This window comes from Epinephelus fuscoguttatus, linkage group LG24 (genome assembly GCF_011397635.1).
Source record: "Epinephelus fuscoguttatus linkage group LG24, E.fuscoguttatus.final_Chr_v1".
NCBI lineage: Eukaryota > Metazoa > Chordata > Actinopteri > Perciformes > Serranidae > Epinephelus > Epinephelus fuscoguttatus.
This window is the reverse complement of record NC_064775.1, coordinates 15,089,225-15,091,478: the sequence shown is the minus strand read 5'-3', so window position 1 is coordinate 15,091,478 and position 2,254 is coordinate 15,089,225.

Genomic DNA, 2,254 nt, shown 5'->3' with positions numbered 1-2,254 from the left:
ATGATTCTGAATTCAGTCCTAAATGAGTTAATGATTTTGGTTTCCATGGATTGTTCTTACATTATTTTGTTCTCAAAAAATTACACTGTGTCATCAGTAAAGATTTTCATCTGGAATATTTCATTCATCGAGATCTGGGACATGTGATTTAGGTGTTCCCTTCATTTTTTTGAGCAATGTAGTTGTTTAGTCTTGTTTTGTGTTGTTGTTTTGCATCTGTTTGTCATTGTAATGCATCTTTTTGTAGTTCTGTATCTCTTTGTAGGTGTATTTTGTCTCTTTGAGGTAATTTAGGGCCTGTGTCCACATTGTGTCCTATGTGCAGTGCGTCATTTAAGAAGTGCTGGAAGCGCTTTTTCCAGGAAGAAACAGTCCCCAGCACCCTGCTATCTATTCTGTCGAAGAAAAACACCATGCGGACACACGGCCTAAGTATTTCTTTGAGGTAATTAAGTCCCTTTTTTGGACGTTTTGTCTCTCTTTGTCGTTATTGTAGTTACTTTGTGTTTCTTTGCAGTTCCTTTGCATCTCTTTGAGGTCATTTTGGATCACTTCCTGGTCAAAATGTTTTAATTTGAATGACATTTTTAAAGTGAAGGCCAGGGGCCCCCATACACTTTGCCCAGTAGGCCTATTCAGTGATCGTTCCATGCCGTTATGAGACAAATCATTTGCCTATTTTATACACATGCCCACTTTTTAACCTTTATTTGGAAACTCACTCACAAACCTGCTTTTCAGCCAGAGGTAAATTATGATCCTCTCACCTCTGAAAGCACTGACTGTGCTGCATGGGACTTCACTTTGCCAAGTTTCAATGCTTTTGTCACTTAGAGGGTCATCCTGACATCTAGTAGCCATGTGTTTGTTCAGCTCATCCTCACCACCTTCTGGAATATCCAAACAGATTCATATTTCTTCACTAAAATCCTCTGAAACATTGATTTTGGATGTCTCCCATTTACATTCATTCATCTTTATGTTAATGCGGCTTTTCCAATTACCTTTGTCACTGCTGTTTAATTCTTAGTGGTCACCAATGGGGGCTGAGAGACTGTTCACTGCAAGCATCACATCATTTTCGCAAACTTTTTCTCAGAGCTGTTTATACATGAACAATTTTGTAAAGTGTATGCCGACATAGGAATTCCCATATATTTGTTTATTAAAAAGGTAATTACATTAATTTCGCATCCTTTTCAAAGGCAAGTGCTGATGGTTAGAAGACAACGGGCAACCTACACCACATTGTGTTCAGTGGCTGTATCGCGACAAGCTGTGACGAGTCTCGCGGTGTTTGGATTAATAACATTTTAGATGCGTCGGTCAAGCTGCCTGAGGCGTTCCGGAAGTAAGGGAAATAAATGTTACATTGCAATTGACAAGATAAGATCAGATAAGATAAGAGATACGATAAAGTAAAAATATACTAGTAAAAAATACTGTATGTCCATGATTGATACTACATGATTAACTACAATTTATGAAACAATGTATAAGTTTTTTTTCTTTTTAAATTTACTACCATTAAGTAATTGTAGCTTATTTCCTGATATTGTATATGTTTTTTTGTGTGTGTTTTATGTATGTATTTTGATTTTCTCTTTACCTTTTTTTGGTCTCTACATATGGGAAATAATCCTCAAAAATGAAAAAAAAAAGGATAACTGAAATACACACATGGTGGGCAGTATATTTACTGTAAAGATACAGCAAGTGGTAAGATTGCACAGTAGGAAATTGCACAGGCATGTTACACAGTATAAATACAAAGGATACATATCTATCTATCTATCTATCTATCTAAAAAAAAAAACAGCCACACTTCCCCTCATCAACAACAACACGATGGTATTAAAACAGACATAAAATGAAATGTGTATAAATAGAAATTAAACTAAACAAATTATACACACACACACACATATATATTTATATATATTTCAACAAAACCAGCATACTTTTGCAGACGAATGAAAAATGTATTTTCATTAAATATAGATTGATATTCATTGATTAATTCAAAAATTGTCATTTAATACTATTTAATAATTAAAATGTTTATTATATATTTTCTATTTTTATTTTATTTTTTAAATAATTCATTAATTATTAATTCTATCATGCAGATTAAGTTATATTTGCTCAAATATAGCAAAATGTTACGTTGACTCATATTTATAGACTTTTATTTTGACACTACCAGATGTTTTTGTGTGTTGCATTCAGGCTCGCTTAACCAGTGCATGACGGC